At 37.0% G+C, this 22,885-nt stretch overlaps 1 pseudogene; it reads right to left on the minus strand.

Moving 5' to 3' along the window:
• Positions 1 to 492: 492 nt before the first annotated feature.
• On the minus strand, positions 493 to 8,664 carry LOC136990775 (rifampicin phosphotransferase-like; annotated as a pseudogene).
• Positions 8,665 to 22,885: the final 14,221 nt, after the last annotated feature.

The following is a 22,885-nucleotide window of genomic DNA, read 5'->3' on the forward strand; positions in this document are numbered from 1 at the left end:
GGTTATAATCATTCCAGTCCTGCTGCCAGGAAAGAATAAGATCCTTCCAAAGTAGGTTCTTGACGGTTTTAGAGGTTAGCTTAGTATAAGAGATAGGGAGGTCGGTGTCATCTCCCGCAGATTTCGCCAGGGCATCAGCGCACTCATTACCGGGCGTGCCCTGGTGGGCTCGTGTCCAATAAATGAAATAGCGGTTGGTAGTGTTGTTGATGATATCTTTTATTTCATTGGTGATGGGGTGTCCGGTGGCACTTTGCAGCAGGGAGATGGATGAAGCACTATCCGAAATAATGGCCACAGTGTTGTTAGTGTAGTTGGTGACTGACCAAGCCACCGCCATTTTGATGGCAAACAACTCTGCCTGGAGTACAGAACAGTGTTTGCCCAGCCAGTAACGTCCAGTGGCAATCTCGTTGCTATTGTGGAAGGCCACAAAACTGCTACCCACCTTAAAGTCCGCTTTCTACAGAAAGTGACAGAAGGGGAAGGCTTCTAGAGGCGCTCTCCTCCATTGACCGCATCGGATTCCTTCACTTTGCATATGGTTCCTTCATCGCCGTTTAAAACGATAATGTCTCCTGAAATATTTCCATTTATATTTATAAAAATGTAATATTTTCGATAATAAATTATTAGAAAAAGTTTCAACCTTTCTCGAAGACTTTGATGGCTCCGTGAGCGGCCACAACGCACGGAAGTCCGTACTCTCGAGCCACGACGGTTCCTAAACCATTAAAATATTTAAAATCAAAGAATGCTTAAAGCTTTCTAGACAACGCGCCAATGACGATACTTGCCGTACGAAATGAGTCCTTTGATTTCCGTTACTATTCCCGCCAAAAGGGGAAATACGGGCTCCAACCGATGTCCGTACTGTACATGATTAGAATGTCTCCCGGCTGAAAATTACGTAAAAAAATGAATTAAAAGGGTAGAGAAATGTCGCGTGGATCTCGCATTTGGTTCCCTACTCGAATGTCAACCGCTTCTTCCACGTTGAGGATCACTCTGGCCGGACCTTTGACCCTTCCGCAACTGACCGGAATTCCTTTAAAAAACAGTAGGAATGAGTTATTTATTTATTACTTTGAATTAATAAAATCTGCTCACCTTTCATGACGGCCTCGGATTTGTAGGTGATTTCTGAAGATCCTAAATTGATCTTTGAAAATGACACGAGAAATTAGAATGTAAAACGTTGAAGAAACGTAAAAAATAAATTGGTTTAAAAATTGTTGAAGACATTTTTTTTATGGAGTCCGTATCATAGAATAAAAGGAAGGTTTTAAATAATTTTTCAGTTTTGGCTCCTTTCGTTTTACAGCCGCTACGAATATTATTTGTTTTCTGATAATCATTGTGGCACGTCCAGAACAACAATCGGAGAGATCGAATGGTGAGGGATGAGTCCCGACATATGTAGGATAGACCGCCTAAGAAAAATTCCCGGAGTGCTGCTGCGAGGGAGCTAAGGGTCGATTTACACACAACAGTGACGTGCCGGCACAGTGACCGTTTGGTGCATAAACATCGATAAATATCACACCTAGCCAATCGAAGTTTCATCTACGACACGTGATCTGTATTCTGTCAATCATACAAGTATCGTACATGAAATTCCGATTGGCTATGTATGATATTTATCGATGCTTACTGCACTGTGCCGGCACGTCGCTGTTGTGTGTAAATCGACCCTAAGATAAAATCCGGGCGAAGAATTCACTGGCATGCCGGGAATTTCTCGCCCGGGACAGACAGCCCATCTGTCCCGGATTTATCGGGCTTCGTCCTTCAATACCCAGCCGCTTTCATTCGTTGTCCGGAGTCACGACTTTAAAAACTGCCTTCTTATTGTCCGTAGGACAGAAAGCGTAAAACAGTTATTTCTCTAAAGCGATTTTACATTTGTGAAAATTGCCTGATTGTCATTAATGTTATAATTACCGATTCTTTTCAATGGATGATCTGCGCACACCTTATATGTATTTATATCTTATTTCTCATTGTCTGGTTTATGGCTTTTTATATCTTTGTATTAATTTATTCACGTTTTCACTAATATGTCGCAATTTCGTCTAATGTGCCAAAAGCTATAACAAACAATCTAAATAATTCTTTGTTCAAAGGTTTTGAATTTCGGAAAATTTTTTCTACTTACGGGTTGGGGTATGCCACGCATAACTTCCGGATACGTAATTTTGTCCTGTTCCGCCCCGAATCTTCTTTCGACGGATTGCTCTGTAAATTGATGTTAAAATTTAAAATTATAATTTAGTTCGAATTACTGTTTTTTATTTTTTATTTATTTTTTTACGCGTACGTTACCTACTGAAATTCGCAAGCTACTTTGTGGACAAGAACTCTGTTGTCGAATTTTCCTATTATCACCAGGTGTAGTTTTGTATATTGCTGCATATTGTATGTGCCAAGCCTACCAGTGATGGAATGGATAAAACTACTGAATATTTTTGTAATTGAGGCCTGACTAACGGGTGGACCACGAGAAGTTAGGTATTTTTTACGTATAAAACACATAAATAGGGGTCAGTTTTGGACAGAAAGTTACTTCCGCGTGACAACCTTTGAAAGTACGCCCTTGGGTTGCTCGTCTTATTTATAAAAATGAATGAGACTTTGTAACAAACTAAAAGTTTTAAATACACGTAAGTTATAAAATTTAATATACACAATAACTGCAAACAACAGTCGATGGGATTATTACGATTTTTGTGCGCTCTAGGACATAGAACATGGGACGTAATGGAATAACGCAAACCAGTTTATTTGACGATTTGTCGAGAAAAAATGCTTTCCGAAATTTTTAGAAAACTGGCTTTTACTTAGGTGTTACGCGTGAAGAAAACTCGAAAAACTTCACGCGGACATCCCGTTGGTCGGGTGCAAACCCACGATTAGTGAATTTTACAGTCGAAATTGAGAAATGGAGAATCAGAGTTCAAGTTCTGATAAAATCCTCACAAATTTTCTTGTGTGGATTGAGATGGAAATATCGAGTCCATTCTTCACTATCGGACGGCCATATTTGTGGCACCCAGATGAAATCATCAATGGGCACGACTGCTTTCTGTGTGCGCGAAGATCAAAATTTTGTAAAAACAATCTGATCATCCGAAACACAAGACAGTTCTATCGCATTTTAATACTCACTTGGAAATTAATTTCGACGAACGCGTTCTTATCAGCTCTCCAATTTCGTCATGCGACAAGAAAAACAGAAGCTCTCTGTGTGGAAGTCTTCCTTCCACAACCATCAATTCGGCCAAGCGCCAATACGCTTCACGATTCACGTCGAACATCTTTATCATCAACGACTGAAAAGAATAGAGAAATGCTTTCCTCGGTTATATCTTAACGCGACAGTAAACGAATTTCCTTACTTTCGCTCTCTCCCTCAGTCTAACTGCCTGTTGACATCTGGGCAACAGAAATTTCAACAACAGCCTATTCGAAAATATTTTATAATTATAACTAACACGAAACGCCATTGGATTACCTGGATTTCCAACTTGGGTATTTCCTCAATTTGTCTAGAACGTTGCCACGAACAGACGATTTAGTATTCTTTACGTTATTCACGATATTCTATTGTAATTTTAATAAAGAAAGGTGAAATTTCGTGGTTAATGACAATTTACGTAAGTCCGAGAAGTTGTACAAATGCATTCTACAAACCCGGGCACTTTTAAATTATTAAAACTACCGTATATAACCTGGTTACCTGTAAAGTCTGGACTAATTTATGTTGATTCTTTCTCCAAGGGATCGAATACGGATCGAACTAAAATTGTTAAATATATAAAATATATGAAATATAAAGTATAATTTCAAATATAACAGATATTTTAACGAAGAAATGACCTCTTTTATAGATCTATGTCCGTGAATATCGAGAAAATTTTTGAAATCTTCTGCCGATTTCGACGACGATGTCTGAAGCCATTTTAATGCATCCTGAAACAAATCGAATGAATCAATTATTATAATATTTAAAAAATTACGCACGATTTTAATATTTTGTAGCTTGAAATGACAATAAACAAAACAAAGACTTTTTTATTTTCAATATTTTACGCCACTGATGCTAAAAGCCAGTTGTGACTCGTAACATTTAATGTCGGAGCCCCGTCTAGAAGGCCCCTCGTGCAACCCAGACAGAATCGTTTTAACTTCTAATAACGGTCCGATCAGTTCTCGATTTAGATAATCTTAACATATCGATACAATTAAATTGACGTTTTTATAAAACGGAGCGAGTTGCGGTCTCCGGATGCGGCAACCGCCTCGTAGAAAATCCGAGCAGTCGTAGACCGGACTCAATCCCGAATGTTCCAGAGCGGAAAGCCGAAACAGCCTCTTTTGCCAGCCAGCAGACTCGAGACGACAACAATAAAGATATAATTAGAAAGTTTTATGCTTATTTTAAAGCTCGAGGGGATCCCGCGAAAGTATCGTGTTCGAATGATACACTTAAGTTAAATGATGCCGTTTATTATTATCCGGGGCCACTAGAATTATATTTTATTTTAAAAATGGAACTGCGGATTAAGATTTTCCAGTTTTCAAAGACAATATTTCTATTACTTATTAGAGAAGAGGAAAACACTTTATTGTACCAAATGTGTAATCGAAAGCTGCGCAGCTTAAATTTCATGTTTGGCCTAAAAAATTATAATCATTTTGTTATGACTCTTCGAGTGGTTCTCATAAACAGACTTTGCGACTGAATTTCGAAAGAAAACCGAAGAACGAGAAGACCAACGACTCGAATCGAACTATGTCGTAGGTTGGCTTATTCAACTGTATTATCGTCCGCGCAACGAAAGAGAAGATACGAGTCAGCCCGAGCTGAAACGATCTACGTCGGATGAAAGGGACGAAAGAAGACACGAGAGTTGACACAAAATCTACTTAAAACATTTCTATACAATCTTTGTCATAAACAATTTTATTCGTTTCACTCATTTTTACAAATTTTATTACTGCGATCCATGTGCCAACTCCCATACGCTTTTTTTTTTTTTCATCTGACACGGGTCCTTCCAGCTTAGGCTGACTTATGTCTACTCTCTCGCTGCGCGGACTATAACCGGGCAAAGCGCCCATTGTCTTTATACAAAAATAACACGAAAATATCAAGTAACTACAGGAATAATATGAAAATATTTTGGTAATATCTGAATTATATTCAAATATCCTGGTCACTTTTTCGGGCATCTGACGTGGGCCCGCTTGCCTCTGCGAGATTGTTATATTAAGTAATAATAATTTATGTAATTCTTACTTCTGTTTTCATAGCTTTAAATGTGGCTGGCTGAATTTCTTTGGAGACAGTATGAGCCAATGCCTGCGAATGAACGAGAATTTACTGTTTCGTATTAAGAGTAAGTGTTAAACTTTTAGTAAAATATGAACCTCTAAGGATTGACATCCGAACAATTCGATAATAAAGTTGCGAAATCCGCGTACACGTCGTTGTTCCACCCTGAAAATAAAATATACGTGTGTTGTAATAATTTATTTTTCAGTAGATAGTTTAATAATTACATAGCGAAAGACTAAGGAAAGATGCGGCACTTAAAAAGATAGATTGAAACCACACAATAAAATTATATTTATTTAAATTTAATGAGAATTAAATTAATTTATCCTCTCGTAATAGTATAATTAATGTGACCTTTGTACTGTACTTATATTTTAAGAATCTAATTATAATTTTATGTAGAGGATAGCGTAACGATTGAAATGGTAAAAAGATTGTCATTCCGGACCAGAGATCTGGATCTTAACCTTAAAAATTCGTGGATCATTTGATTTTTTTACAATAAGCTCCGTTTATCCCTAAATTTAATTAATTTGTTGCGCTTGAAATTAAAATAAAATTTTAATTTACTAAAAGAAAAAGAAATGATTAAATAAAATCAAAGGGAATTCAATGTTCTCTCTTGGTATCTTTGAACATAACATTTAACCGTGTTTAAATCAATTTAGGGATTAATAATTGTATGAAAAATAATTGTAAACAATTCAAACAGTATTAAAAAATTAATTATTCTACTTGTAGGTACTAGGCGATCGTCGTGAAAGTATCCAAATTCAACATAGACTAGAGATATTCGGAAGGCCAAATACGACCAAATCTGGCACGATGACTTAAGACCACACGAGAGACATTTCAATAAAAGACAGATTAATATTAATACTCACCAGCGTAGACCTTTTGATTTGTTTTGATAGAATATGCAAAACTTAGGCGGTTTGCCAGAAAAACACTTTTATGTTAGAAACATTGCGGATGGTTAATTACCGTCGGGTATCGGACACACCGTTCGTCGCTTTCGGATTTTGTACCTCCATAATGGGGACTACACTGAACGGTATCTCCTGCACGGCTAGTCTCTATATACTGTACCGTGAATATATTTTACAAATTAAATATATGTTAATCGCAGTGGTAAAATTACCGTAGTAATGTCTCGTTACGTCGATATCTTTTGCATATTAAAAGGTGTCACCTTACCAGATTTGGTTGCATTATATCTATGCTACGCTTTATATCTCTAGACAACGTTGAATAGGGGTTCTTTAATTATGGTTATCCACTGCGTGTGATCTTAGTTTCAAATATTGTTTCATTGGCAATCACCATAAGCTTTCTGGCAAACATGCAGAAGGTAAGTCGGATAATTTTATTTAAACAATTTCCACGGATTGTTAAATGATATTTATGCTAAGCGATTATGAATCTGGTCGTTAACCTCATTGGTAAGAGCGGAAGAACTCGAATATATTTTATTAAAACAAATAAATAAATATATGCATTTTTCGTTATTTGACTATTATTTTGACACCTACATCCATAAAATTTACCAAGTCATTATGTTTTTTTACCTCCGTGTTCCTTAACGAGAAACGACATCAAATTTGTATTGTACAGTACATATATGGATTTTGACAATTGCATTCTAATTTATAAACAACAACAGCACTTTTTAGGCAATCAACATTATTATTGTTATTTTTATTTAGGTATTTATCAATATTCTGTGAAATTTTATTCGTCAAAGATTAGTAATTAGGAAACAAAAACATAACTTAATAATTCAGATGGTATGCAAATTGATCACAGATTGTATGATTTGATAAATGATACTAAAATTGTTAATTCTAGTGATTAAGTCTCTACTCTGTATATTTGTAACATATTTCACTTGTAAATGTGTATCCTGTATGGTTATAACTTTTAGTAATAATGTATGTGTACCAACACATTGTCAACACGTGACATGTCCCAAGTCCCCCAAGTCAACTGACATCTGGCAACCATCCTTACTGTCATATAATGTTTACAATCTGTGTCTACTTGGATAATGGTTTGTGATAAGGAAGGTTGATCCTTCCACACCCTACGGCCACGTTTCTTTATGCAGCGCTTAAATGTAGCAAACCGTTTCTAAACGTTTGCTGCAAGAGGTCGCTGCAGCAAAGATAAAGCAGCTTTTACGTTCGCTACACGTGTAAAGCAAAATGGACGCTTGTGTGTATAATACGATATTATGCTGCAAAAATAAAAAAGTTGAAGTGACTGTCGATAAAAATATTATGGAAACATTAAGGATTAAATTTTATAAAATGACTCTGAAAGTTATCTAAAGAATAAGAAAATACTATATTTTAAATATAATTATACATCTCCTATCTCTTTACTTTGTTCACATTTTCGGAAAGAGAAATGCTCAATTCTTTATATCTCTTTATTTAAATATTGAAGTTCTTTAACTAAATCACTACTTTCGGCTGTAACTGTGGAATTAAAGGATAGATTACGGCATCCATGTTTTGCTCGAGCGGAAAGCGTTTCTAAACTATGATGCAGCGACGTGTAGCGATAGCTGCTCGTGACGTCATTTTTGCTACACTCTCGCATAAAGAAACGCGGCCTACTTGTAGCATTACTTCATAATTTACATTGAGGTGCATTGTAAGTGCTTTATGTTTTTATATTATTGTTTAAGGTATACTATTGTCATGTTTTTAATTCCATTTTATTCGAACCAGCACTGATGAGGGGTTGCAAATACACTGTGCCAACCGGAAATGCATCTGTAGTCCGTTCGAAAAAATAAAAATAGTTTGCTGACCAGTCTGCTGTGAGATAAGTCTACCAGTCTACAAGGTTTACAGAGACTAATCCACATTGTGATATCATACAAGCCGACTATATATTAATGATTTTCCTACTTTAACTCCAGGATGCTTTTGCTTGAAAAGTCTCTCTCTCTCCATCATAGTCATATTCGTCGTTTTTTTTTTGTATTGTTTCCTTGGCACCACCCTTACAAACTGTTACATAATCTTTCATTCCTGGACATTGTCGTGTTATAATGTCACTCTCATAACACGCTACAACTAAACGTTTGGTCTCATTATCACTGTCCTTTGGCTGTTTTTTATTTTCAATTCCATACTAAACTGCTAGTTTTTTCACAATTGCTCTCTGCTTTCTTGGTGATACTGGTAAAGCTCTCTTTACTCTCTGGACTGCTTTTCCATATGACTGCGGGTGATAGACTTTGAAGGGCTCTCATTTAAGGACAAGTCTAGATTAGGATCAAGTTCTTTCTTGTGTTTTCTCATAGCTGTCATCCTGTCTCTTGATTTTGCTGCCTCTGAATGTTTTTTACTAGCTGTCCAGGATTGTCTACACGCTTTCTGGTCTTCTGCATTTTTTTCTTTTTGTTTCAACTATCTTTTCTGCATTCATCTTGGCCCTATACTTTCTCATCGTCTCTGCATCTGTCATTGCTACTTTTTGCCAGGTGGTTCTGGTAAATCTGTCATCTAAATAAAAGAGAAAATTAATGAAACATAATATAACTGATGTAACATCCTCTCCTGTTACATCCATTACAATGCACTTGTTACATCAGTTACATGCATAATTTTTCTTAAGCATTACTTCAATTATCTTTGCATGAGGTTATGTTTAAATGTGATGAAAATCATAAGAAGAATGTGTAATTACAAAGGTTTCAGTAACTTAATGACCAAGATATAGAAAAGTTTGTAATAAAATGTAACGGATGTAACCAATGTTCCCCATAAGCTGTGCGGCCGCACACTGCTCAAATTATTGCTGCGCATGAGAATTTGTGTTGCGCAGGCAAGCATGCACACTGATTTCAATTGTTGTTTACATATATATATGCTCAGAAAAATTTTTCACTCAGAATCTGCTCAGTAAAAATGTTTTTTGCTCAGAGAAGTATATGTTCCGCTCATCTACAATAAAAATTAGAGGGAACATTGGATGTAATAGATCAATAGCTGATCCATTTCAATTCCATTATATCTACAAGGATTCTAAATTATTATATTTTCTACATGGATTTATAATCTAAAGATACTTACTTTTTACTGTTATCAACCAGTCATCCAGACTCTCAAAGTAACAGAAGAAAATAGTTTCCTTTATATGCTCAAATGTTCAGTCACCATGTGCTGCAAAACAACTTCTGGAAAAATCCAAGATGGTGCCTGATCCTGTAACTAACTGTTGCCAAAAATATGATGTTTTTACATTTAGATATGATAATATCATAGGAACAAAAAGTATTATTTAGTGAAGAAAATTTTCACCCTAGAATGTCAACTTTTCCATGAAATTACCCATAATGTTAGCAAAAATTCAAAATATGATAGATATTTTATCAAATCCAAAAATACCGATATATATGTGTATAAGAAACTTATCCTGACACTTGGGGACTTATAAATTAATTAAATTATAACTATCTTAGAATTATCTTTACAATACCAACAAGCAAAAATATGAAATGGAAATCTACCAAGTTCACAGGAAATCTTCCAAATTAACTTTGATGATGTAGAAGTTTCTTGATGATGGATGTTTAGGCAATGGAACTTGAAAGCCTTGCTTTTACCTTGCTCAATCCTTAGCTCTACCTTGTTCGATCTTGAGCTTCATCTCTCTTATCCCTTTACCACATGAATATTTTTTTAGGGTTCAAAAAATGTTTTTTTAATGTAGGATCAGTATTAGTGAAAAAAATACAAAAAAAGTTTGGGTGAATTCATTGATATTATAAAGGTACAGTACTGTACACAAGTTTATTGCAGACATGGGCAAATGCAATTCTTGCTGAAAGTGTTAATTTCTGTTTTTATTTTTTTTTACAATTTCATTTTTATAATTTTGTGAAAAATGTGTTTATTTTTTTAATAATTATTATATAATAATTGTTACATATAAATTTTAAATAATATTGTTATATAAAAATTGTTATATAATAATAATTGTTCAATGTTTGCTTTATATTATATAATAAAATCGCTCGCCTGACTATACTATCTGCCACAACAGTACAGAACTGCGGCTCCCATTCATTTTGCAAAACCTACATTTCGGCTTCGGCTGAACTCTTGCTTGCCCACCCTTGGTTTATTGTATCAGATTGGCTACAAAATGGGATTAGATATGAAAATATGTGAACAACTTGAATTAGAAATCATCCATATTTATTATTATTTTTCTTACACATTAGTATGAAACAATGAGAGGCAATTTTTTGTTTAAACACAGGCTTGCACCACACCTATCATCTGAAGCCATTGCATCTCTTGGTGAATCTGTGACCAGAATGACCAATGGCCTACTTGATCAACTCAAACATATTTAGGTGGAGTGTAGGCTGTCGGAACTCTGTCTTTTTTCTGTTAAATTTCTTCCTAAATAATTTCAATTGATCTTTTGTGTTTTGTCGGATTCTTTGATCATACATTACGAAGGCACATTCCGACCTCTACGGAAATCTGCCAGTGACATGACTGATGTTTTGCAGTTTGATGTAGGATTTGTGTTGTTTTCATCAGCACTTTCCTGACATTCATATAGTAGTCTGGCATTTGACAACTGCCAAATCCAAAGGTGATAAAAAGTCTTGAAATACCACTTGTGAAGTGTGGATCTCTAATGTCATTAAAGTTAATAATTTGTTTTTTCTCACTTACTGTAACTTTTTGCTATTTACATAGTTTTGTAGTTTCTTTTTTCATGTATTTCTGGGTTCCTGTAGAAAGATTACACTGATTTCGGCATTAAACTATTTCTTTTTTTATTTCCACTAGCACTTTCGACGAGTTTATAATCGTCGTCTTCAGGTGAAAAAGAACGATTTTAAAAACAAACATGTGGAAATGTTCTAAGGAGAACAGAATTATTTGAATTCAAAACCGGCATCCGGTAATTCCATTAAGAACGTGCCAAAAATGATGTTGACGTGTTCGAATTCTTACGTCTACGGTGCGAGCGGCGCATCCGTGGAATTGACACCGCGATGGCGATACGATGTTAGGTGCGTTTCGTTCATTAAACGTCGATACAATGCTACCCACATCCCGGGTAGATCTAGGGTGAGAACATTGCATGCTTCCATAGTAGCTGTGAGTAGCGCTTCCCAGATGAACACGAGCCTTCGATTGTTGCAACATTTTATTATTTCCGTTCTGGACCACAGTGTAATCTTTCTACAGGAACCCAGTTAAATACTTGGCGTGAGTTTTTAACTTTATTTTACTTCATGTATTTCTTTATTTTTTTCTGTGGGTCTTCTATTAGTTCTGTAAATTCATCTGTTAATAGAAGTTCTGATTTTTTCCTATTCTCTCATTCCTTTGTAACAATGATAATTTGGTTTACCTTGTCTGCTTTAATTAAATTTATTTTTCTTTAGATGTTTCTTTCATATTATACATTTTTGAGAATATTTTTTTTTTCCTATCATTTATTTCTAATTTTTCACTATCTCCTTTTGTTTGGTGCTTTACATTTCTTCTATCATCTTGTTTTATTCGAATTTGTGTTACTGCTTTATGAATTTTGGATAAAATATTAATTGTTTTATCATTAAACAGCATATTATATTCTAGTTTTAAGTTCAATATATTAGTTATTATAATCTCTGTATTTTTAGAGTTGGCTTATTTACTACTAACTTACTTTCACAATCTCGTATTCAAACAATTGTTGAAGTTGCTGATCTTTTCTGCTGTTGTATTGCCAGTCAATAAGTTGTTTTAATTGACATGTACAGTTGTAGAGTCGTTTGTCCGTATATGTCAATTGCGGACTGGGGTTTGTTCGGATAACAGATTATGTACGAAAAAATATAGTAGCCTGTTTGATGTTGAAATTTTTCTCCGTTGCATGTCGTTTCGTGTTGAATTTTCGTTGATTTTAAGCCTAACGAAAATTTTTATAATAATAATTGAGGCTATTGTATTGTTAAAATTATTTCTTTATTTTGTTTATTTTGTGTGATTTCAATGTCCACAATCCAATGTGTGACAGTACTGACATCATTTGTCGAGGCAGAGCCATTGAGAGATTTATAGGCAATCACCAACTATATTTATTTAACACGTTCACGGCATCAGTAGATAAACGTTTAGGAAGCTGCTGGGCATTATGAGTCATGGGTGACTTGTAGTCTATTTTAATAAAGGGCAGCTTGAGTCACCCATACTTCGTACTATTAAATTAGTATGTGAATGTCGGGAGGTGGACGGAGTCTCGTTCCTCCTTTTCTCGGCTAACAGGTCCATTAGACCTGCCCACGTCAAGATGGCGGTTCGGATGGGTTGCGCGTTACGCGTCACGCGAGTGGAGGAAGTGAATGGGTCCGACGATAGAGCGGCGGTAACGATACCCAAATAAAGGACATAGACAATGGATAATAACAACAACAACAATTTATTTAGGCTAACGTTACAATTACCAAAAAGGCGCGTGACTGTCGCCTCTTTTCGGATCCGCGGAGGGAGAGTTTACATGAATTTGGGTCATACCTCGTGATCCGGGTCGGTCCTCTTGGTCGATAGTATTCCTTCGATTTCGGGCAGTTTCCCCTCGATTTTGGCGCACACACACAGTCTAAGTGATAGAACGTAACCTGCCTCCCTTCCTCTCTCGTCGTCCTTTTATCGTCTCGGTCACGTTATTCAGTTTTACCAACCAGCCATTTTCGACGGTTGTTCCTCCTGATTTATATTTTTTCCGTGGGAACCAAGCAATAAAATATTTTATTATTAACTGCTTGGTTCCGGCGAGTTCGAATTTTCACAAGTATATTTTATTGCACATAATAAAATAATATTGATATATTAGGTATGATGTTTGTAGAATAATGTTATCAAAACAAATGCGCTGCCTCACGGAAAAACAAGCAATTATGTCTGTCGTTCTAACTAGACATGTCCATATGAGTCACATGTGCTTTGTAACACTGTGAACATGTGAATACTGGAGAAGTGATATATCTCCACACCCCAACAAGAACATTCACTGCCATTGATTTATCATTAGCAACTCCAAACCTGTTTTCAGCATTTACATGGGGGGTTGGATCTAATCCACTCTCCAGTGACCACCTCCCAATATTTCTAAAATATTGAGGCAGAGAAAGCTGTGAAACAACTCATCTACCACACTGGAAACTGCAAACAGCTGATTGGCCTGCATTCTCCTCTATCGGCAACATCTCTGAGCAAATGGTCAATATTGCTGATATCAATGGTACAGTTGAAGTTGTAACTTTTAGTATTATTGAGGCAGCCGAAAAAACAATGGGGAAAACATCAACCAGATATCCAAAACATTTGAAACCATGGCAAAGCAGCATACAAACAACAAAAGAAAGCATGGAGGATTTTCAGAAGATACCTCACTGCTGACAATTTGATTGCTTTGCAAAAAGAAAAGGCAAATGCCAGGAAAATAAGGAGGCAAAGCCAAAGGGATTCTTGGCGTAGGCATGTATCTAGCATAACATCTTCCACCAGCTCAAAAGCAGTCTGGGATAAAATCCATAAAATTAATGGGAAATATGCTTTTCAGTCTCTGTCCATGCTGGAAAATAATGGCACAATAATCAGTGATATACAGAGGTATTGCTCACTTGTTAGGTGAAACATTTTCTTCTTCATCCAGCAATATAATGTATTTAAGGAATTTTCAAACCATATGAAGCCCAAAGAGCAAAACAAAATTTAAACTTTCATTTCTCATCTAATGAGGAATACAATGTGCCATTTACTAGAATAGAGCTATATACAGCGATCTCTCGCTCAGGGAATAGTGCTGTACGCCCAGATAAAATTCACTACAGCGTGAGAAAAATCTGTCAGACAATTCAATTGGTAATCTTTTGAATCTATTTAATAGAATATGGACAGAACATTTTTCCTGACTCTTGGAGGCTATTAATTATTATTCCCATTCCTAAACCAGGTAAAGACTGCAAGAATCCCTCTAATTACAGATCAATCTGACGAGTTTTCTTTGTAAACTCTTCAAGAGAAGTATATTTCTGATGTCAGATAACAGATGTCTGATGTTTCTCTTAGCATCTTGAGATCCACTACTAAAAAACTGTTTTAATTGAAGTTTTGTTATGTTGTTGACTTTTGGGTGTCACTTTTTAGTAAATTATCATTTTTTTTAATTTTTTTGTTTTTGGTCATTAAAAAATGGTGTGTCTCATATGGACCATTTATTTCGAAAGTGGTGTAAGTCCAGTTTTGGAAAAAATTGAGAAATCACATAATATACATACAATTTAGTGTAAAATTTTTATTTATAAAAAATTCACACTTCGCATTTTAAAATACCCATATGCTTTGATCAATTAAAAATTCATTGGTAAATGAGATTGCATAATCATTATTTATGAAAGTGGTGTAAGTTTATTTTCTGCAGTGTAATTAAGCACTTGGGCTGTCCATAAATTACATCTGCATTTTTCTTGAACTTTTACTCCCCCCTCTTGTCCCAGTTTGTCCAAGTTTTTGTAATCCTTCCCCTGTTTGGATGTCCAACATAATGCAACCCCCATTAAAACCTTTATCACTTTATGAATGATAGATACCATAAGTGGAAATGAAACATACAAGAAACTTTGAAATAAACATAATAAAACTAGCAAGTAGGCCTGGCGTTGCTCGCGCAAAAGTAACGATAGCGAAGATTAAGATTATTACGTTATAGTCAACCTTACGCATTTTCACAGAATGCAAGAATTGGATCTCCCTGTTTCCGGACTGATTAGAGAATTTTTAGATGGGTCTAACAATATGTTCGATTTTCCGCAACAACGAAAAAAACTGCATCTGCATCTTGCACGTACCTTTCTCTTAACAATTCCATTGTTACATAACACTTCCATTGTTACTTGACACTTCCATTGTTAATGGAAGTGTTAAGCCTTAATCCTGTCCCTCTCCTCAGTGGGGAGGAATTTTAGCTGAATATCTGATACTCTACAATAAACTGAAGGTTTAGCCAGAGATTTTTGTTTAATGTAATAAAACAAAGACAACTGCTCTCTCCTGAGAGATAGTGGAGGCTTGTAAGCATCTACGTACAAACTTTGGACAGGAGAAGTTCAAAACGCACCAGTGCACAAACGCAATGCCTGATGGTGAATTGGATTTAGCATCCGAAGAGTAGATTCTCGCGCAGAGCCATACACAATACATCCATAATCAAGCTTAGAGCGAACAAGGGCTCTATATATTCTGAACATTGAACATTTGTCTGCTGCCCAGAATAAGCAGCATAATACCTTTAAAAGGTTTAGAGCTTTTAAACATCTACTCTTCAAATTGCGCAAGTGCGGCAAGAACGTCAATTTATGGTCAAACACGACACCCAAAAATTTAGCTTCGTTAACCATTGGGATTTTAATCCCATTTAGGTAAATTTCGGGATCCAGGTGCAAACCACACCTTTGGCAAAAATGGATGCACGAGGTCTTCTCTACATTAAAACTAAAACCATTGGTCTTGCACCAATTGTCTATCTGATTTAAAGAAGTTTGCAGTTTTCTTTCAATAAAACTCATGTTACTAGACTGACAGGAAATCTGAAAGTCATCCACATACAGAGAGTGTTTCACACTGGGAGGGAGACACTTAGCTATGTTGTTAATTTTGATTAGGAACAGAGTCACACTCAAAATACAACCTTGAGGAACACCTTCTTCTTGTGTGAGAAGCCTAGATAAAGTGTTGCCAATCCTAACTTGAAATCTTCGATTCTGCAAGAAGTTTTTTATAAAGATTGGCAAATTACCCTGCAATCCGAATTTGTGCAGATCACGGAGTATCCCGTATCGCCAGCAGCGATCATAGGCCTTCTCTATATTGAAAAACACAGACACTAAGTGCTGTCGTCTAACAAACGCTTTGTGTATGGATGTTTCAAAGTTTACTAGATTGTCTGTGGTACTTCTGTTCCTACGGAATCCACTCTGATGTGGTGAAAAGTAGTTCTTTTCCTCTAGGAGGAACATCAGGCGTCTGTTGACCATTCTCTCGAAAAGTTTGCAGAGACAACTAGTCAGAGAAATTGGTCTATAATTAGAGGGATTCTTGCAGTCTTTACCTGGCTTGGGAATGGGAATAATAATTGATAGCTTTCAAGAGTCAGGAAAAGTATGTTCTGTCCATATTCTGGTAAACAGATTCAGAAGGTTACTAAGGGAATTGTCTGACAGATTTTTATTCATGCTGTAATGGATTTTATCTGGGCCAACAGCAGTATTCCCCGAGCGAGAGATTGCTGTACATAGTTCTATTCTGCTGAATGGCACATTATATTCCTCATTAGATGGAGAGTGGAAATTTAAATATTGTTTTTCAGTTTGCACTTTATAAGCCTGAAAATTTGTTGTATACATAATATTGCTGGATGAAGACGGAAATGTTTGCCCCAACAAATCAGCAATACCTTTTATGTCACTGATTATTCTGCCATTATTTTCCAACATGGACAGGGAGTGAGAAGCATATTTCCCATTAATTTTATGGATTTTATCCCAGACTGCTTTTGAGCTGGTGGAAGATGTTATGCTAGATACATACTTCCTCCAAGAATCCCTTTGGCTTTGCCTCCTTATTTTTCTGGCATTTGCCTTTGCTTTTTTAAAAGCAACCAAATTGTCAGCAGTGAGGTATCTTCTGAAAATCCTCCATGCTTTCTTTTGTTGTTTGTATGCTGCTTTGCCATGGTTTCAAATGTTTTGGATATCTGGTTGATGTTTTCCCCATTGTTTTTTCGGCTGCCTCAATAATACTAAAAGTTACAACTTCAACTGTACCATTGATATCAGCAATATTGACCATTTGCTCAGAGATGTTGCCGATAGAGGAGAATGCAGGCCAATCAGCTGTTTCTAGTTTCCAGTGTAGTAGATGAGTTGTTTCACAGCTTTCTCTGCCTCAATATTTTAAAAATATTGGGAGGTGGTCACTGGGAAGTGGATTAGATCCAACCCCCCACCCCCCATGTAAATGCTGAAAACAAGTTCGGACTAGTTAATGATAAATCAATGGCAGTGAATGTTCTTGTTGGGGCGTGGAAGTATGTCACTTCTCCAGTATTAAGTAAATATAGTTGGTGATTACCTATGAATCTTTCAATGGCTCTGCCTCGACTATTGATATCGTGACTGCCCCACATTGGATTGTGGCCATTGAAATCACTGAGTAAAAGAAACAGAGTCGGCAGTTGTTCAACCAAGTCATCCAATTCGTCCTTGTTGACTCTGACATCTGGTGGCAAGTATATGGAACAAACTGTGACAGTAACGTTACGCCAATTGAAATTCTGACTGCCACAGCTTGCAGCTATGTTGTTATTTGTACCGGTAAGGAAGGGATGTGGTTTGAAACCAGTATAGCCACACCTCCACTGGCGCGGGTGTGGCTATCATCATCCTTACGGTGGAGATGAAATTCTTTTTAAATAAATTTTTTCTTCAGGTTTTAGATGTGTTTCTTGTAGTGCCACGCAGAGAGATGTGGTAGATGATGTCAAGTGTTTAACGTCAGAGAAGTTGTTGCGGTAACCATAACAGTTCCGCAGTTGTTGACTGTTTTTACACGCTGTATTTCTTTTTCTTTCTGCCATGCAGGGCATTTTCAGGAGTAAGCAAGATGGGCATCTCTGCAGTTCACACAGCATGGGGTACTTTTGCATTCCGTACTGTCGTGACCTTCAGTCCCACACTGTGCACATGCGCTTTTTCCTCGGCAAAATTTTTGCGAGTGTCCAAATTGCTTGCATTTGAAACAACGCAGCGGGTTTGGGATATATGGACAAACTGAACAACGTCGGTATTCTGCTGTAATAAAGGATGGCAATGTTAGCTTGTTGAAAGTAAGAATCAGGTGTTTGGTTGGTATCAACTTACCATCTCAACGAATGGAAATGCGCCAGACAGCAGCGACACCTTGATCTGAAAGACTGATCTGAATGTCTGATGCATCTTCAGACATCATATCAATTTCAGATATCACACCACGTGATGAGTTTAGGCTTCCGTGTGGTGTGACAATGACTTCTATTTCTCCCAGAGTCTTTGTTTGCAGAAGTTTTGCCGATTGTTGTGGGAAAGCTGTTTCCACCCAGTAAATCGCCCGATCTTAATTTTTGTATTTTTTTCAATTGTCCAATGGTCCATTCAAAAAATTTTTGAATCAAGAATGGAGATGCTTTAGATAAGGGTTTCTCTCCAGTTGCATGCACTATTAAGTACACTGGAATACTGGAGATTTTTTTCATTGATGGTTGTTATTGTTGTTGATGCAGTAGGACGTTTTGAATTTTTTGAATCCATTATTGAAAAATTATTATTCACCTCCCAATGACCCCACCCACCATGGGGCCCAACAAGGGGATGCCGTCACATGGGAGATTCTCATAGACCGTCACACCAGGGTTTCCCAGGAGCTATACTCTCACAATGCAGTCAAGAAGAGCACACCTTGTCTGACGTGTTTGCCCTGTCTGCATCAGTCAGTTGACTCCAGGACGAGGCCAAGGATTACTCAACGACCAGCTGATTGACTCAAACGGAGCTTGATTTGAGCTTTCCGTTTATCTGAAGCAGAGGCCAAAGCAGTGTGTTGGGGACATTATGTTGCTCCTCAACTACCAGGATCCCCCTTTTTGGCATACGGGCCACCAAGCACGGCAAACACATGGGTGGGCGTTCAAATCCCAGGATGGTGAAGAAGGGTTACTAAACCATCTCTGGGAGGTCCACTCACCACGGGCAGGAACCCACATTGAGGGGCTTAAGAGAGAGGGTTAACCCTCTCTTAAGACAAGTCACTTCCAGTGTGGTCATCATTTATGGACAGCCCTTTACAAGAGAGGAATAAAACTATGAATTTTACCAACAAATGTACAATTTGATGAAATGGAAAAAAAATCCATGTAATGAACCTAAATGAAAAGCAGTGTCTAATGGTAAGCTCATAATAATGATAAACTTATAAAATAGTTTAATGATAAGTAAATATTTTTAATATTCAGAATAAACAACACTATTTTATTTCTTGTTATTATTATATAAACAAAATCAGAATAAAACGTAATGTGTTTCAAGTGAAATTGAGTTTTACATAATAGAAATTTAATGAATTTTACAGTTCAATAATTATGAAAGTGGTATAAGTCCATTTATGGCCTAGAAAGAATATATTAGTTTAGTTAAATTCACATAGTCTTTATGGAATCAACTTATGTATTTCTAAATTCATAGGAACATTGTCAAACTTAGTACACTTTATTTATACAGTCAAACCTGTTTTTATGCAGTCTTTTTTTGTGCGATTTTTTATTTGTGCGGTATAGTCGGCGACTAGTCTCATGCGTTTTGTCATGTCTCGCGTTGACTTATTATAGCTAAATAAACTTATTATAGCATAAATGAACTTACAGCAATATTATTTCATGAATATGCAAAAAATGAAATAATTTATTTTTTAATTCAACAGTCCAGGTGGTGTTTTACCACCTGGACAAAAATATGTAAAACAGAAGATAGACAAGACGATGCAGTCAAGTGCTGACATCTGTTGTCAATAAATTCTACATGTGTTTTAATTACGTTAATTAAACCTTCAAAGTGCTTTCACATTCTTGGACCATTAAGATAAGATTCATTTCAGAGCGTAAATTGAAGGTAAATGTACTGTATTATTTACGTATTTTCTAAATCAGATTCCAAAAGGTTTGGCGAGATTCCAAGTAGCTGCCAAGCCTCATCATGATTTCGTTTAAAAAAGCAATTCCTAGTTATTTCGTACGGTTTTGGGTTATTTTCTATGTGAGACTTTTTTTATGCGGTCCCTATCCAGCGCATAAAAACAGGTTTGACTATTTTTGAATCAACTAAAATGCAAATGTTTAAATATCTCAAAAGAAGAAAAAATGGACTTACACCACTTTCAAAATAAACGGTCCATATATGACACAATGGATCTCTATCTGTGTCTATTTCGTTAGGAACGTTATAAATACAAAATTTTGGCTGTACTTCTTTGGGTGTTGTCACTGTTAGTTCTACATGGTTACTTATTTCGTTCAATAAACGTTCTCGTTGTTTATCATTTTTCACCTCCACTAGAATAGCTTTATTACGAATTTTTCTTATGTTTTTGATTTTTATACCTAATTTGATTTCTATATCTTATAGCGGAGCAACACTTAACCTCTTAAATGCAGCAGTCCATCCTTCCTGACAGTTCATCAGGAGGTTGGTACTCCAACTTTATTCACGACCTTGCTTCGCATCTTGCTTTGCAAGGGTTTAAATACATACATGCGGACGTAGCCGCTATATTATTATCCCGACATTGTTATCTAATTTATAATTTATTTGTATTCGGATAATGTTGATGAGTTCGAAAGTTCACTCATGTTAGAATGTTTGTTAAGTTTTTGAGTAGTGACAGTTTGTCTTTTCCTTGTCTAAGCTCCTATGAACTCCCCTAACACTTTGTGCACAATACTCACTTCGGTATTAAGAGGATTCTTATGTCTTATTGTGTTGTTCTATGGTATTAGTGTGTATTTCTTCTTCCTCCCCGTTGTGTTTTATCGCTGTTTTCCTGTCCTCCGTTTCGTTGTATTCTATCCTTTTTCATCGTGCTATTCTGTCATTCCCACTGACATATTCTGTCGCATGTTTCCGATACTTACTTTGAGGATAGGGGTTTCCCGTCTTTATCGTTGTGTGCTATCATAGTATTCTGTGATTATTCCTCCTAGTTGTTGTGTTATATCTTTCTGCTGACGTTGTATTCTATCATGGAGTTTTATTGGTATTTTCCCTTCGTTGTTAATCTTTTAAATGTGTTTGCAGTTAGTGTTTCGTATGAAACCATTTCTTGTTTCAGCGCGTTTTCTCAGAACTCACTGGTTGAGTTCTTACATGTATTTCATTATATATTAGTTATCGGTTATTATGGTTATAGAAACAATAATAATATTAATTGCTTTATAATACAGTGGAGGGTGTATCACTATAATATATGGTCGGCTACGAAAGTTTATTTCACAAACTATTCCAATAGTTGATTGGTGCCTTATCTAACATATTCCTATGTGGTGCAGGTGGTTTTGATGATTTAATTTCCTTAAGTGAGCAGTGCAGAGTATATCACTATAGTCTAAAGTCTGCTATGAAATATATTAGCACAGTCTCATACTATTGATGTTGAAGAGGTGAACAATTTGGCATTTATGTCGTTCAAATGATTTAGTTATGTACATTTGCGGAAAGTATCCTAGGCAATTTGAATTAGTGTAGAAAACTGTCGTAGACTGTCGTAGTGTAGTGTAGTGTAGAAACTGTCGTAGTGTAGCGAAGCAACACTAAGACAGTTTCTTCCTGGCTGGAAGTTCTGGTTCCATCTGGTTTCTTGATGGGTCCTAGCACAATACCCTTTTTGGATTTCCCAGCCACTAACTTGTAGGGCAGGCTGAAAGGATTCTCAGTGATGAACTCCTCACAGAACTTGAGCCACGAGGCTTGTTTAGCACTGTTTAACTTGTAGTTGTACTCAGCGTTGGCCTTCTGGAACTCTAGTTTCCTAATTTGTTGCTGGTCCTGGTTGCTGCATTGATGAAAGCGTCGGCGGAGTGCCCTCGTGCGCTTCCAAAGGACACTCAGCTCCTGAAACCATCAAGGAACTGACCAGTGGGTGGTGGGCCTCCTTCGCAGGAGCGTGCAGTCCGCAGCTGCTCTTACTGCGTTGATGATGCTACCCACTGCCACCTGCCGATCCTCGACACTCTCAACCTTGGCGATGTGCGTAACGAGTTCGGCTGTCTTAACTTTGAGGCATTTGATAAAGCGGTCCCAGTTGTGGGCAGTCAGCTTGTAGAAACCGTTCGACTTAATAGGCCGGCCGCCAGTTATGTGGTAAGTGATGAAGCGGTGGTCACTACAGCTTTTCGCTTCGACCGTTTCCCACTGTGTAACAGATTTCAGCATAGCACCAGTGCAGATGGTAAGGTTGATCCAACTCTCCCGGATGGCGAGGAATAGGTAGCAATTCCAAACGGGTTGTTTAGAATGTGCATTCCCCATCCCTCTACCTCCTCCTGCAAGATTTTCCCGGGTAGATCGTCCGTCGGGGAGCCCCAAACCTGGTGTTTGGTGTTGAAGTCACCAGCTACACAACCTGGTCGTGGGGCAGGACAACCCTTCCAAGGTCCTCGAGAAGTTCGCCGATGTTCAATGGCGGAAATGGGAAGTAGGTGGTGGAGACCACGACCCACTTGAGGGTGGGCAGCCGTATTTCTGCAGCCACCGTGAGCCGCGACACATGGATAGCATATGCCTCAATCTCTCGCCATTTTATTACTACCGCAGCCTGACACTCATTACTTTCAAAGGCAAAAACGCTCCATTGAAGTGATAGACCACCAACTTTTCCTTGTACCAAGTATGGTTCTTGGAGCACGATGATGTCGATATCCAGCTCGGCCACT

Source organism: Centruroides vittatus, unplaced genomic scaffold (assembly GCF_030686945.1).
Source record: "Centruroides vittatus isolate TY-2023 unplaced genomic scaffold, ASM3068694v2 contig_134, whole genome shotgun sequence".
NCBI lineage: Eukaryota > Metazoa > Arthropoda > Arachnida > Scorpiones > Buthidae > Centruroides > Centruroides vittatus.